Consider the following 15,338-nt stretch of genomic DNA (forward strand, 5'->3'; position numbering starts at 1 on the left):
GAAATCTTCTATACTTTTGCCCAATACTGATTGTTTAGATCATCATAGCTGTAAATGTCTCATTAAACATTTTCAGGACTTGCTTGGACTTCTGTTTCTTGTGGGTTTTACCTCTTTTTCTTTCTTTTCTCCTGTCTTCTTTCTTTTCTGTTTCTCTCTGTCTTCCTTTTTCTCTTTCTACTGCTTTGTTTATATATTGTAACTAAGCACTCTGTGGTCTGGCAAGTGGCTAAGCGAGTAAACAGTAAGGTTCCTTCTCCTGCTTGCAAGCCAAGCCTAGCAGCTCCTGGTTTAAAGTTGAAGGTAACGTCATGACTGCTGAGGCTGTTTACACTCCTTCCTTTTCTTCTTTTTGTTTTTTGTTGGGTTTTGGTTTTTTTTTCCCTTCCCTGTTTTGCAGTTCACCCGCCAGGTAATAAAAGTCAGCTTTTAGGAAGTGCCTCAATATAAATCTCTGGGTCTCTCAACATGTAAGAACTCAATTGGATTACCTGACGCACACGGGAGCATTAGATCTAAAGCCCTATAGACTGATGTCACTTTCAGCCCCCTGCCAATCCAGAGAGAAGTGTTACACCAAAGCAGAGACTGATGATCTAAGGTGGTGAGCTGTCTTTTATAAGCAGCAAAATCCTTCAGATTCAATAAACAATGTGGATAGCATTTTGATGGGTCTGGCAAAACCAAAACCAAGCCAACCAAGCAACCAAACAAAATCCCCCAAACCTGGAAGAAGGGAAGTTGATTGGTTTTTTTTTATTGCTCAGTCTGAAAAATGCTGGTTTATTATGGCTCTGTGCTCAGAAAAAAGCAAAGTGAGCTACAGGGTGACTGTGAGATGGCCATAAGAAAGTGAAGAAAAAAAACCAACTTAGTAAAACTAAAGAAAATTTAATTGGACTTATTGCATAAGCTCTTCACGTTAATTGTTCCTTCATTCTTCCCAGCTCTGTTTCTGCTGGCATTGTGGTTTACTCCCTCCATCTTTAAAACAGCTTTCTTCTGGTTTGAGCTAAACAGAAATCACTCTGCGCCCCAAAAGTATGAATTCATTAATTTACTTCCCAGTGTTAAAAATGAAATAACAAAACAAACAAAAAACAAAACTAGAAGAAATTTTTGAAAGGTATGTTATGTACTGAAATGGCAAATATCCACTTTTATCATGTTAGTATTCGGATAGAGCAGACAGCATTTTGTTTTTTAAGGAAGACCTTAAAAATTGGATGACACAACAGAAAATACCTAATTATTAAAAAACTCAAGAGCTACAGCAGGAAAATATTAATATCAGGCAATCATCTCTTTTGCTGTTCCTGTCTATGGTAGACACAAGTCAAGATTATTACCATCAGAAGCTGAAATTGTCATTACCCTAAATCCTCATACTGCTTGATTCATCAGCTCACACTCAGCCATGTTCTTCTTTATGTCTTGTCCTTCCTTTGACTATAGGTCTGTCTCAACTCCTGATTCTTGTCCTCCATAAGTGCTCTTCTGGGAAGCAGCTGTAGGATCCTTCACTTTTCCCCTCCAGCTTTGTATAGACATTCCACAAAGTTGCATTTGTTTACTCTTTCTCCCTATAATTTGTCCCTGAGCAATGTGATGTGCAGATGCATTTTCAGCTACAGTCTTTATGCCAGTGCTTCACAGATGTCTCCACTAATTGTTGTGGAGAGAAATGGAGAGAAATTGTTGATTTCTCTCTTCATGTCCAAGTGAAACCCTTGGATTGTCTCTCTTTGCCTAACTTCATGCAACTAGTATTTTAAATTCAATATGATCAAACCCCACCCTCTTATTTCCATATTTCTCACTCCCTTTTCCTTTCTTAGTCACTGTGAATGAAGCCACTGTTCTCTTCAGCCCATACCCTGGGTTTCATGTTCAGTTTGGGCCTCTTCCTAGGTCAACACTTCCACTATATCAAGCTATGGTCTTCTTTATCTATTAAAAAAAAAACAACAACAAACAAACAACAACAACAATGAAACAAAACAGGTTTGTGTCATCTCAATTGCTGCAAATTCTTCTCTTCTGACACAAATGCAATATCACCTTATCCAAAATGTCACTGAAAACATCCATTTCTCTGAATTCTCACATTGGACACAATTCTCATCTTTTTGTATCCCTTCTCTGGTCCCTTTTCTTTATAGCAGCAAAATGAAACTATTTTTTTCTAAGTTTGGTCTTGGTCCAGAAGTCATAAATCTGATCTGAAGAACAGTCTGCCAGGAATGGAGACAGGAATTAAATTAGGTAGAAAAGTCTCACATCTGAGATGTCTCAAACAGACTATTACAGAACTGGCAAACTAACATATAGTGATAAATCTTACCAATCCTGTAACTAAGACTATTTATTTACCCTTTTCCTGTGATCACTGGGATTGATACTGTTTTTCATTTTTTGAACTCACAAATCCAAATATCAACATATCAGAAAAAGGCTGTTGAAAAGAAGCTCTGAGCATGGATGCACACTGGGATGTATTCAGCCTGATTGTCCAACTCAAGTCATACCAGCAGGAGAAAAGCAACACAGAAGTTTGTGGCTGTTCCTTCTGCAGATAATGAGTGGGGAGAAGTTATTTATAGTGGTGCACTTGCAGCTACCAGATTGATTTAAATAGATGTGTGTATAATGCTGTTCATGGAGTTAATAGGGCATGTGGCTTGTAGAATCATTTTGCTAGAAATAATGTGTTGTATTAATATGCTTCCATTAAATCAAGTAGAAATGTTGATTTGATTAACTAATCAAAGTTCCTAAATACTTTATGCTCTGTTGTTTAAAGAAAAGACTCAATCATTCTTTTTGTGAAAACATGGGCCCAATGAAACATGTGACAGTTCTGTCGGTGTAAGCAACGGTTCCAGATTTGTGAAATCAAATTCTCACCCATGGTTCCTTCTCTATTCAAAACAATCATTGAAAACAGACATTTTAGAAAATGATTCACATCATTTGGCCTGAACCAAAGCAGTATGTCTGACTTATAAACTCAAAAGAGACAGTATCAGAGCTGCACATCATTTATTCATCTGTTGAACCCTTACTGTGTACAGGTGACACATTTGTAATTGTGGCACAGTTTACATAACTAGATCACTTCGGAAGAAGGTTAACAAGATGAGACTATTTATCCTGGTGAAGGAACTGCTGGATGGAGGCTTAGGATCTCCCTTATGTTCTGTCCAGCTTTCTGAGAACTGGCAACGGTTAGAATCCAATTATTCTCTGACATTAATGCCTTCATCCTACAGAAGCTGAAGTGTGGGAAGCTCTTAAAGTTTACATAAATGTGAGGATTATTATTTACTTCTCAGCTGATTGTGCTACAAGCAGGCTGTCCAAATTAAAACCACATCAGGTGTGGGGTTACTGTTAAACAGAGAAGACTCACAGTGCTTCTGTAAATGTTTAACTGGTTTTAGTTCAGATTCCCATGGAGTGAATCATAAACTGCTCGTGCTACCAGAGCTAAATGGGACATCACATGAGCTTTCAGAAAAACCAGGGCATCTCCCTTTTTGTTTTAAGTCTGCTCAACAGGTCCTAACCAGTTCTTCTGATAGCGAACTTCCATGCATCATCCCTATGTCCAGTATACATACAAATTAAAGTTTTATTTCCAAAATGAGTTCTAATCAGATTGGAATTGGACCAGTCTTCTATATTTAGCTTGGCAAAATAATACAGGGATGTGTCTATGCTCTTGTTCTGGTCTTTGCTGTCAGGGGTATTCCACAGTAGTATCTTCATGGGAATCAGATCAGGTTAGTGTAGCCCTGATATCAGTTTTGAAGAAGAAGAGGCCAATATGTAAGTAAGATCATAGAATCATAGAATGGTTAGGGTTGGAAAGGACCTTAAGATCATCTAGTTCCAACCTCCCTGCCATGGGCAGGGACACCTCACACTAGATCAAGCTGCCCAAGGCACTGTCCAAACTGCCCTTAAACACTACTAGGGATGGAGCATTTACCACTTCTATGGGCAACCTGTTCCAGTGCCTCACCACCCTCACAGTAAAGAATGTCTTCCATATATCTAACCTAAGCTTCCCATTTCCCTGAAACTTAATTTTAAACCCATTACCCCTTGTCCTATAGCTACAGACCTTGGTGAAGAATCCCTCTCTGGCATCCTTGTAGGCCCCCTTCAGGTACTGGAAGGCTGCTGTGAGGTCTCAACACAGATGCAAAGAAAGGATCTATGTAAGGAAATCTATTTCAAAATAATTAGCTGAACAAACATACCTGAACAGCCTGTTTCCCTTTAAGAGAGAATTTCCAAGTTATATTAAAAAAAAAAATAAATAAATAAATCAACCCACCCAAGCCCAAACCCCACTAAACTGAGACTGGAGGTGTTTAGGGGTTTATTTGTAATGTTGTGTCTGAAGGGGGCAGGAAGGCAGAATAACTTCTACCTGCTACTTGTGACAGTAACCAGTTTTCCTTCAAAGGAATAGCTGGCAAAGGCTGGATCAAACTCCTGGGAGTTTCTAAATCTTCAGAAAGTTCTATGAATGGATGAAAGGTAATTAAAGTATCACTTTTAATACAATCTGTTTAATTTGCTTTTGCCTCTTACACTGCTTTTGAGATGTGATGTGAAGCAATAAAATGTGATTGGACAAGTAGCTCATCCTTGTGATAGCTGATTGCAGCTCTGCTTATCCCATAAGTAATCCAATGAGTGGCAGTATTCCTGTGGTACATCCTTCAATGCATCTTTCTAGGTTACAAGAGAGGGTATAAAGCAAGTAATTCATTATATAAAGTACAAACTGGCACTGTTTAATACCAAATGCTCTCAAGCTGTAATGGCTCTAAAGAAGAACTGGAAGTTCAGGCCATTAAACTAAGGAAAAAAACTGTGCAACTTCTTCAAAGTTACTGGAATATGGTGATGGAATTCCATGTGTGCACTCCATTTATAGTTTCACTAAAAAGTGCCATTTTACCCAGCATGACATGGATGCTGGTATTATAAGGCAAAAAAAAAATGTCTCTTTTCTCTCTTGGAAAAGAGATTATATATTTGGTTTGCTCTTGGTCCCCACAATGAAACCTGCATACATTCAGATATACTTGTGTACATTAGATTAACAATTTACCTAAAAACTGAAAATATTCTCCAACTATAATCACCTTATAATGACAAAGGAGAAACAGTTGATATAATAGCCCATATGGCTGCCTTCTGAACCCTGGAAATTCCTTTTGTTTTGGAATTCTTAGAATTCCAAACACAAAGTCTTCATTGATAAGGGTGCAGGAAGGGAGATCAGGCATGTCAGTCCATAAATTAGAAAGACAGGAGTGTGGTACAGATATAAATTAGAAGTATGGTTGGCAGATTCCTGAACTAAATGCCAGCGGCACACATTTACAATCAATCGCCAGTAAAGAAACCACAGCATCTTGGTTGTGACATAGGTAGAATACTGCCACAATCCAGCCCAGTGAACACACTGTCTGATGTTGTTCCCAGGTAATGCTAAACCCCAAAATCTTGCATGAGCTCCAGCGTTCATGCAAAATTTCAAATGAGTAGTTGTATAAAGAACACCCTATGCTGTGTTAATATCAGTGTACAGAAATATGAGGCATGTTATACCCTAAATGCTGTTTTCTAACAGTTAAACTACACTTCCATCATTTCCAGTTGGCTGAGTATGTCTAATGCTTATACATACTTGGCCTACTGTTTACTTGCTATACCTATTAATATCAATTGGCTGTACATGGAATTATGGCAGCTCAGAAAGAACTTTGCAGAATGAGCAAAGAAGTGGTTAATAGTATTAATGACATTTCAGAGCACACAATTTCTTGACTAGGCATACAGAAATGTAATTTTTACTGAGCTTCAGTATTCCTTAGCCATGAACATGGCCCTCCTTTCATGTTCACATTTTATAACCTGTCGCATGGTGCCCCATGGTGGCTGCTTGCCCTCTGTTACATCTGTTAAAGCAAGGGACTGCTCAATTCATTTTGGTTACTAGTAAAAAAACGTCATTCATCGCAGTTCACCGTTATTTGCTAATAGTCAGAATTCAAGTATATAACAACATCTGGCAACTATTGACTGTGCCATTCAAAGAGGGAGTACAGTCCCTCTAGCTAGTTACATGAAGTTGATTTCACACTGCTTTTCAAGACTTGCTTTTCAAGACTTAGGTAAAAAGTCTAACTGTTAAGATGTTTATGTTATTACGACTTTTGCCGAGGTGAGCAGCTCCAGAAAGGACGCCTTCAACCCCGGAGCGAGGGGACACACCGCGTCCACGAGCCTCACCTCAAAGCGGCGAGAGCCACTGAAGGAGCCTCAGGTCCTCAAGAGGACTTAGCCAGAGCCGGCAGCTCAGCTGACGCGAGCAGGGACTCACAGGGGGCGGAGCCAGGAGGGACGGCACCAGCCCTGACTGGGTAAAAATCGGTCCCAGGGAGCGGGAGCGGTGAGGAATGCATCACAGCAGGCAGGCCGTGCCTGGTAGTTGGCGCCGGTAGCGCTAGCGGGCAGGCGAGCGGGATGGCGAGGACTCGCCTCAGCACCAGAGGCCGGTGTGGGAGCTCTGCTCTGGCTGCCCCGGCGGTGGCAGTGTCGGCACCAGACAGAGCTGATGAGAGAGGAGGCTGCAGTGCAGAGCTCGGGGTACAGAAAGTGCCTGCACTGATCTCGTGAGGGGAGGGTGCACAATGGGCAGGGCTGCACTCCGTGCGCCCTGGTGGAGGCCCTTCTGTAGCAGGGGCTGAGCTGCGGGGGGCTGTCAACAGGCAGAAAGATGTCAGGGAAGCTGAGAGGGATCTGGACTGCTTGCTCCAGGCCCAAACTCTGCAAGGACCTCAGTCGTCCACTGTAGTTCATGTAGGAAAGAAAGAGGACATAGGTAAGGTTCCATGGGTTAAAGCCTTAGAGGTCAGGGGGGCCCAAGGCTGTTGGTTGATATTCAAGTATCACCTGCTAAAGCTCAGGAGTGTTGCATCCCATTCCTGAGAGGGAATGGGAAGCGCAGCAGAAGGGCCAGGAGATCTTCATTGATGGATAAGGAGATGCTGAGAAAACTTAAGAGGGGAAGAAAAGGAAGCTTATAAAAGGTGGAAGCAAGGCCAGGTGGCCTGGGAAGAATATAGGCACATTGTCTGGGAAGGTAGGAACCAGGTCAGGAAAGCTAAGGCCCAGTTAGAATGAGTATGGCAAGGGATGTGAAAGATAATGGGAAGGGCTTCTATAGGTATGTAGCAAATAAAAGGCAGACTAGACGTAATGTGGTCCCTCTCCGGAAGCTATCAGAACTGGCTACACAGGATTTGGAGAAGACTGAGGTTCTCAATGACTTCTTTGCCTCAGTCTTCACTGGCAAAGGCTCTGACCACACCACCCAAGTCTTGGAAGGCAGACGCAGGGACTGTGAGAATGAAGACCTTGGACCCACCGTAGGAGAGGATCTGGTTCGAGACCATCTTAAGAACCTGAACATGCACAAGCCCATGGGACCTGATGAAATCCATCCACAGGTCCTGAAGGAGCTGGCAAATGAAGTTGCTAAGCCACTGTCCATCATATTTGAAAAATCATGGCAGTCAGGTGAAGTTGCCAACAACTGGAAAAAGAGAACTGTAACCCCCATTTTCAAGAAGGGGAAAATGGATGACCTGGGAAATTACAGACCAGTCAGTCTCACCTCTGTGCCTGGCAAAATCTTGGAGCAGATTCATCCTGGAAAGTATGCTAAGGCACATGAAAAACAACAAGGTGGTTGGTGACAGCCTGTGATCAAAGATGCTCTTCCCCTTCTCCAACAGATGGTCCCTGTCAATCCATGTTTCTCAAAGCGAGGCTCATGCTCGAAGTAGCTGAACCCCTGGCTGTGCCACCAGTCCTGTAACTATTTGCTGATTTGTCAGTTTCAACTGGCCCATTCAGATGCCTGCCCTTTGACTGGGAGGATTGATGAAAAAACTACCTGCACTCCAGAGTTCCTTACCGCTGCTGTCAGGGCTTTGTAATCCTTCTTGATGTTCCTCAGACTGCACCTGGCTGTATCATGGGTGCCCACATGAAACAGCAGCAGTAGATAATACTAAGTGGCCTCACAAGCCTTGATAGTCTCTTGGTGACACCCCTCATATAAGCCCTTGATAGGTAGCACAACTCTCTAGAAAATGGGTCATGTTAGCAAACGCATGCCTCCATACCTTGCAGAAGAGTTGCCTACTACTGTCACCCATCACCTTTTCTTAGGTGCACTGGTTGCTATAGGGGGAGCAGATCAGGCAGCATCTTTCCTGATGTGACAGTTCTTTCCTCTTTAGTCTGCAGAGTGGTGAAGCGGTCCTGCAAGGGCGCATGCCTAGAATATCTTGTTTCTATTTTCAGCTTGTCTAAAAATGACTGTAGGCATAATCAGATATTTACTTGGAAAACAGCTATTGCAGTTTAAGCAGCTACCACCCTGTATCTGTTCACAACAGTTCCATTCAGCTGAAACATACGGAGTTACTATGTGTATTTTCCTAATCGATTTGGTGCAAAAATAAGTGATTATTCTTTACTACAGATGTTTTGTGGGCAAAAATGACTACTACAGGTATCTTTGGGCCTGTTAGTTTATGTTATAGCTTCTAATTTTTACCTGATTTTTGTACACCAAAATTTGCATCTGATACTCAGATCTGTTGCCTTTGTTCCAAAGATTTCAGCCTGAACTCTTTGCTTTGCAGTTTATAAACATCAGTATGTTAAACCTGCGTTTACTACCAAGAGTGTGGTAATTGATAAGAACTTAAAATACTCAAATATGACAAAACTACATTTTTAATGCAGTTTCATGACTGCTGAATCCATTTAGTTTAAAGTTTTCTTGACCAGCCTGGCAAGCCTCCTGAACCAGCTCCACCAGCCTCCAGTAGACCTGGCCTCCCAAACTGAATCCCGTGTTCTAAATATCCAAGCCCCTAACTATGGCACCACTGTTCTAACTCTTTATTACCTGCCAAATCCTCCTAGCCTTTTTAAGATCTTCCCCCTTACCCTGGGGAATTGATGAAAATATTATCTGAGCTCCAGAGCCCCTAACCACTTCTCCCAGGGCTCTGTAGTCCTTAATGTTCTTCTGGCTCCTGTCATCTATACCGCTAGCACCCACATGGATCACTAGAAGTGGGCAAGTCAGTGGGACTTACTAGAGCAGGCAGCCTCTCTCCAACATCCCTGATCCGAGCCCCAGGTAGGCAACACACCTGCCTTGAGACTGGGTCAGGCCAACAGATGGGTGCCTCGGTGCCTTTCAAAGTAGAGTCCCCTAGTACTATGACTGACTGCTTTTCCTGGAGGCATCAGTAGTGATCTTCTTTCCTGCTGCATCATCTGATTCTTCATGTGGTTAGGTGTGTGTTTTCTCCTTAGCCCCCTACAGAATTGCAAAGCAGTTCTGTGTGGGGAGGTCAGATTCAGGAGGAAGCTCCTTGGTTTTAGTTGTCCTTTCGTTCTTGTGGTGGTTTTTTTTTTTTTTTTTTTTTTTTTGTTTGGGGTTATTTGTTTTTTGTTTGTTTGTTTGTTTTGTTTTGTTTGTTTGTTTTTCCTAGCTCCCAGCTTCCTGGGTTAATGTCCTCTTTCTTTCCTACATGAACTACAGTGGACGACTGAGGTCCTTGCAGAGTTTGGGCCTGGAGCAAGCAGTCCAGATCCCTCTCAGCTTCCCTGACATCTTTCTGCCTGTTGACAGCCCCCCGCAGCTCAGCCCCTGCTACAGAAGGGCCTCCACCAGGGCGCACGGAGTGCAGCCCTGCCCATTGTGCACCCTCCCCTCACGAGATCAGTGCAGGCACTTTCTGTACACCGAGCTCTGCACTGCAGCCTCCCCTCTCATCAGCTCTGTCTGGTGCCGACACTGCCACCGCCGGGGCAGCCAGAGCAGAGCTCCCACACCGGCCTCTGGTGCTGAGGCGAGTCCTCACCATCCCGCTCGCCTGCCCGCTAGCGCTACCGGCGCCAACTGCCGCAGCACGGCCTGCCTGCTGTGATGCATTCCTCACCGCTCCCGCTCCCTGGGACCGATTTTTACCCAGTCAGGGCTGGTGCCGTCCCTCCTGGCTGCGCCCCCTGTGAGTCCCTGCTCGCGTCAGCTGAGCTGCCGGCTCTGGCTAAGTCCTCTCGAGGACCTGAGGCTCCTTCAGTGGCTCTCGCCGCTTTGAGTTGAGGCTCCTGGACGCGGTGTGTCCCCTCGCTCCGGGGTTGAAGGCGTCCTTTCTGGAGCTGCTCACCTCAGCAACTCAACATACTTGCGAAAAGCAGTTTTGAAAACAATACTATAGCGATTCACAGTGGCATTCTGAGTTTTATTTTCTTATTTAGGGACTTGGTTTTGACAAACTGATTATGCACACAATCAAAGAAACATTTGTCCTTACTCAGAGATACATTGAAGAATCAGTCAATCATAGAATCACAGAGTAGTTATGGTCATCTAGTCATGGTCATCTAGTTCCAACGCCCCTGCCATGGGCAGGGACACATCACTCTAGACCATGACACCTGAGACTCTGACCAACCTGGCCTTGACCACTGCCAGGGATGGAGCATTCACAACTTCTTTGGGAAACCCAGTCCAGTGCCTCACCACCCTCAGAGTAAAGAACTTCTTCCTTATATCTAACCTGAACTTCCCGTGTTTAAGTTTAATCCCATTGCCCCTTGTCCTGTTGCTGCGATCCCTAATAAAGAGTCCTTCTGCAGCATCTTTGTAGGCCCAGTTCAGATACTGAAAGGCTGCTATGAGGTCTCCACACATCCTTCTCCAGGATGAACAGCCCTGATTTTCTCAGTTATTTCAATGTCTTGTAAATTTTGCATAGTTTACAAGAACCTTACTACCTATCATACTATTTTCTTAAATCATTACACTAGTAAGCAGCAAATTAACAGTATTGATACCAGGAAATAAAGGATTAACATTGTGCCTGCTTGCTTAAGCAGTCACTGTGCTTGGTGAAGCAGAACCCTAGGAGTTAAAGTTGCTAGAATGGTGAAGCATAATTATAGGAGTTACAGCTGCTAGGCAGAATTTTAGTAGATAAAATTCATAACCTAATATTTAAGACGTTCTTATTCAAATAATATCTTTAGAAAGAAAAGGAACAAAAGATAGCCAAAGTAACAAAATTTACAAACTTGACAAGTTTCTACTTTAAGATACATAAAACCGGCTTGTACCGAGCCTGATGTTTGGACAGGAGCCTAAACCCTATTGAGCCTGCGTGAAAGCAAGAAGTTACTTGCGGTGATGAAGAGAAACTACAGGCCTTCATCCTCACCACCCCCTAACGACCACCACCAGGAGGCACTGCGCAGGCGCACCAACGGGACGAATGCCAGAAAACTAATTATAATACTAGATGAAAATAAGTTTTGCATATGTATTAAGTGTGAAACAATCTCATGTTTAGGTAAACATTATATGTAATATAAATGAACTGAGTGACAAAGAGAGGTGCGCATGCTTTTGGAGGAGAAACCCCCATGCGCCTTAGCGCTGAATAAAACATACCTACTTTACAACTTTAACGAGTTGTGGAGTCAATCCCCGTATTAGTATGAAATTCTTCCTTTCAATTTTCCTTCATAAAATCTTTATATATTTTGGAGCCCCTATTAAAATATATAATGCCCCTTCATCACATTTTGCAACAACACCAATCTGATCTTTTTGTGTAAATTCTGAATTATTATTTATGTTGCTTATCAGCTCTACATGCAAGATGGCAATAGATGCTGATGCTGTAGAAGGTCGTGAGGACTAGTTTTAAAAAGTCAGTCTCTATTTAAAAGTGTCAACTTTGTAAACTATAAAGTCTTAATAAGGGTTTGATTACGCCCTGAAAAAGACAAATCTGGATCCTAAACAAAACACCATTTTATACTTTAAAGGGACTGTTGTCTTTCTTCTCTGGCAAATCTTTCCCGTGGAAAGAATGCCTTCTCCTTTCCAAAATACTGGGCACTAAACCTCCATACATTATGCAAGTTACTGCCCTTGGACATGCCCAGGATTTCTTTGGATGTGTCTCAGGCTTTTTATCATCTTCCTCTTTATCCTCTTTCTGCTACTCAGTTGTCTGTATCTGATGGACAATTGGTTTACTGTTTTCGAGAAGCTCCAAGGGGCATCGGTCTCAGCCCTTTCCTCCTCCATATCTTCACAACTGCCCTCACAACCAAAATTTCTGGCAGGTTCAGTATTTGGGCTTTTGCTTATATGGACACAGTTTTAATTCAAACGGGATAGTCGGGAACAATAACTCTCCCCAAAAGAAAAACATCTGGAGAAACATCAGTGATCTCTAAGTCCATGGGTCTTGTTGCAAGTAACTGAACTGGCTGAGGATGACATCACCCCACTTGTTTGCTATGCAGAGGAGACTGAAGATTAATATCAGAGGTCTATTAGCCAGTAGAAAGAAACATCTAAGGGTGCCATGGCCTGCATCAGCCAAAATCAGCAGGGCTAGTTTAATCTGCCAGTGAAGATAAATATGACCTACCCAGATTAAATTTTGCCTTCATTGTATTTTGGGGATTCATATTGCCCCTTCTGCCAGCTGAGATTTGCCTTTGGCACACATAAACATGGAAGGGAATGCAATGTCTGGCTGTGCAAAAGGCCTTAAAACTAAAACCTGGCTAATTCATTTCTGGGGCTGTCCCATGGAAATGATAGAGGTGAGGTGGGAGGTGTGTTTTAGAAACATACTTAAAGCCCCATGACATCTAAAGAGGACTGGGGATGGACTGTCAGCAATGGTTTCATTTGAGGGTTTTGTATAGATACCAAAGAAGCATCATATATCTGTGGGGATTTGTAAAAGAACAACTTTGAACTTAGGGAGTGAAAATGGGCTCGCTTAAATTGAGAATTTTAAGGGCAGAGAGTGCAGAGGTCTTGATAAAATGGTCATGTGAGTAGTATACAGACAGCTTTGTGGAAGTGAAAATTTAATCACCAAGATAGCAGGCAAAACTGTAATATTCTGAAGCACCACCTTTACCATGTAAAAATCCATGCTTATTATGGGAGGATAAAAACTGCTAGCAACAACAATCACAATATAGTCTTTGTCATCTTAAAAAATGTGACATAGGCCACTCAAATGCTTGACAATAAATTAAATGTGTGTAGTGGTTTAAGCCCAGCTGGCAACCCAGACAGCCGCTTGCTCACTTCCCCCCCCTCTCCCCACTTTCCTCCCTGCTCCTGGAGGAGTGGGAAGGAGAATCGAAAGAATGTAACTCCCACAGGATGAGATAAGAACAGTTTAGTAACTAAGGTATAACACAAATCACTACTGCTACCACCAATAATAGTAATGATAAGGGAAATAACAAGGGAAGAGAATACAACTGCTCACTACCCACCGACCGATACCCAGCCCAACCCGAGGAGTGATCTAACCCTTCCAGGTAACTGCCTTCAGTTTATATAGTGGGCATGACGTGCTGTAGTATGGAATACCTCTTTGGCTAGTTTGGGTCAGGTGTCCTGTCTCTGCTTCCTCCTGGCTTTCCCCCCTTCCGAGCAGAGCATGAGACTCAGAAAGTCTTTGGTCAGAGTAAACATTACTGAGCAGCAACTAAAAACATCGGTGTTATCAGCATTGTTCCCAGGCTGAAAGTCAAAAACACAGCACTGCACCAGCTACTAAGAAGAAGAAAAATGACTGCTACTGCTGAACCCAGGACAGTGTGGAATGTCCATATTAACAGTGCCCTGTGCCTAACTGGCAGATTTTATGTATTGTTAAATATTGCACAAAAGGCCTGTTTTATCCTACATAGTAAAAATATACAAAGGTTTGCTTCAACCATATTAATGTGGCTTCAAGGCACTGAGGGGCCTCCTTTTGTCTGTAAGCAGGGATATTCCTGGGGGAAAAAGGAAGCGGGGGGGGGGGGAAGGAAAATGGTATACAAAACATCAGAAAACAAAGGAGAGAACATACTCATGACAGGTGCCAAGAGCCAAAGGCAATGGTAATGAATAACTCCAAATCCCACAAAAGGCACTGATTTAGAGGAAAAACAGAGCCAAAACAGATACAGAACAAGAAAACGTTACAATACTCCAGACACCCAATAATGAGATAAAGTGCTGCCATGCCAGGCATGCAGCGGGAAGCCTGGAGCTGCCAAGGCCGTGAAAGATGTCTAGGAGCAGCAGAAAAACTGATGCCAGAGCGCGACGGTTGGGTGCCAAAGCACTGGCGGAGAGCAGGAAGGCAGAGACCTGAAAACCGCGATGTTTTAATGAAAGCCCCAGCAGGAAGGGAGGTCTGGCTCAGGGGCGTCATTCAGGAAAGGAACTGCTCCGCGGGAAAGGGTGCGGAGGAGACAGAGCGGAGCTGGTGCCAAGCAGGGATGCGCGGGCAGCCGGGGCCGTGCAGCCCCCGCAAGGGCCAGGTCGGGGCCGCGGGAAGAGGCAAGGCTGCGGTGAAGGGCAGCGGGAGCGCCGGGCCGAGGGCAGGAGCGGGAACCGACAGCAGCAGTGGCAGCCCTGAACCGGGACCTGGGCGGGGCGAGGCGAGCGGAGGGGGCGGGCAGCCGCAGCGGGCGGGCGGAGCGCGGTGCGTGTGCGTGGCCCGGCCCCGGCTCATTACTCAGCGGTCGAGGTAGGAGGTGGTGGTAAGTGTTGCGTTGAGGGGTTGTGGTCCCGTTGAAGCGGTGGGAGTGTGGGGGGAGCGTAGCTGAGCCAGGGAGTGGCAGTGTACGCTGTCGTATTGTACAGCATGGCACTGTTCCGTGTGGCACGGTACGGTAAGGTACGCGGGCGAGCGGCTGCGCTGTGGGGCCGGGCCCGGTGTCGTCGGTTTTGTTTATGTTTTCGGTGGGGCAGCGGTGGGGAGGGAGCTGGGGCTGGCCTGTGAACTTGCCCAGAGGCGGGCGGCGGTGAGGGGTTCTCCGGTCTGGTGACCTTCCCTGTCTGCTGGGGCTGGAGGTGTCTCGCTGGATAATGGCGGGGACCTCTTTGTTGGTGTGGCAGGAGGGGCAGGAGGCTCGGCGCGGGGCTCCTCCTCCTCCTGCGGGGAGCGGGGGTACCGGGGCAGGCCGGGCCGATGTCGCTTTGCAGTCTGGGCTCTCGTTCGGCCTCCGAGGAGGGAAGGGTCTGCGGGCGAGAGGTCAGAATGCTGCCCTACGAGTGAGCGAGCCACCTCTGCGGCCAACTTCCATGACCTTGCTCCTGGAAATGCTCCTCTGGGATAATGAAACTGCTCCAGAGAATAGGTGCTTGGCAGGGGGGAAGTGCAGCAGTGTCTTTCATTTAT

At 44.5% G+C, this 15,338-nt stretch overlaps 1 protein-coding gene across 3 annotated transcripts in view; it reads left to right on the forward strand.

Annotated features, from left to right (window-relative positions):
• MAPK8 (mitogen-activated protein kinase 8) overlaps window positions 1-15,338 on the forward strand; it is a 166,641-nt gene that overhangs the window by 102,355 nt on the left and 48,948 nt on the right. Inside the window, exon 1 of one of the 3 annotated variants that reach the window (XM_061358818.1) lies at window positions 14,598-14,684. The exons of 1 other annotated variant lie outside the window; for it this stretch is intronic. The gene's annotated coding sequence lies outside the window, so the exon portion shown is untranslated. Of the gene's footprint in view, window positions 1-14,597; window positions 14,698-15,338 lie in introns of those variants that run through there. One more of the 3 variants, XM_061358819.1, reaches the window with a different exon arrangement.

Source organism: Neopsephotus bourkii, unplaced genomic scaffold, assembly GCF_033783945.1.
Source record: "Neopsephotus bourkii isolate Nb327-2 ecotype Australia unplaced genomic scaffold, CSIRO-AGI_Nbou_v1 NB_951, whole genome shotgun sequence".
Lineage (NCBI taxonomy): Eukaryota > Metazoa > Chordata > Aves > Psittaciformes > Psittacidae > Neopsephotus > Neopsephotus bourkii.